The sequence below is a fragment of the Schistocerca gregaria genome, chromosome X, assembly GCF_023897955.1.
Source record: "Schistocerca gregaria isolate iqSchGreg1 chromosome X, iqSchGreg1.2, whole genome shotgun sequence".
NCBI lineage: Eukaryota > Metazoa > Arthropoda > Insecta > Orthoptera > Acrididae > Schistocerca > Schistocerca gregaria.
In genome coordinates, this window is record NC_064931.1 from 825,959,182 (window position 1) to 825,960,118 (window position 937).

Genomic DNA, 937 nt, shown 5'->3' on the forward strand with positions numbered 1-937 from the left:
ACACATGCGACTTCTGAAAATAGCAGATGAGGAGGTCATCGACAGCATCGATGTTCCGACACTTCAGCGGGTCATGCGGAATTTCGCTATTCGTCAGCGCCACGTCATCACCGATCATAGCAGGTATATCGAAGATGCCATAACCTAAACCCGAATATCGGTAGTGATCAGAATGAGATTTTCACTCTGCAGCGGAGTGTGCGCTGATATGAAACTTCCTGGCAGATTAAAACTGTGTGCCCGACCGAGCACACAGTTTTAATCTGCCAGGAAGTTTCATATCAGCGCACACTCCGCTGCAGAGTGAAAATCTCATTCTGGAAACATCCCCCAGGCTGTGGCTAAGCCATGTCTCCACAGTATCCTCTCTTTCAGGAGTGCTAGTTCTGCATGTCTCGCAGAAGAGCTTCTATAAAGTTTGGAAGGTAGGAGACGGATACTGGCAGAAGTAAAGCTGTGAGTACCAGGCGTGAGTCGTGCTTCGGTAGCTCAGTTGGTAGAGCACTTGCCCGCGAAAGGCAAAGGTCCCGAGTTCGAGTCTCGGTCGGGCACAAAGTTTTAATCTGCCAGGAGGTTTCATCGGTAGTGTTTATTTATTTATTTATTTATTTATTTATTTATTTAACCTGGCAAGATTAGGGCCATCAGGCCCTCTCTTACATCTAACCAGGCATTCTACTTATTTTACAGTCATATGTTTCAGTAGGCATGTTAAACTACACCTAATACAAAAAGTGAGATAAACAATTAGAAAGGTACACCTCGAAAAATACATTATTGAAGAGAAAGATTTAAGATAGGAGTGCTGGCAGCAGGGAGTATGAGGGAGACTCATGGTGAAGCGAGGAGAAGAATAGAGAGACATGATGAAACATAATTAAGGAAAATATAAAGGAAAAGGAGACTGCGTGTCTAATAGAGATAGATGAAGAGGAAG

General features: G+C 44.0%; 1 non-coding gene across 1 annotated transcript; it reads left to right on the top strand.

Moving 5' to 3' along the window:
- The first annotated feature begins 477 nt into the window (after positions 1–477).
- On the top strand, positions 478–552 carry Trnas-cga (transfer RNA serine (anticodon CGA)). The gene has a single exon. It is a non-coding gene; the product is annotated as a tRNA-Ser (tRNA).
- Positions 553–937: the final 385 nt, after the last annotated feature.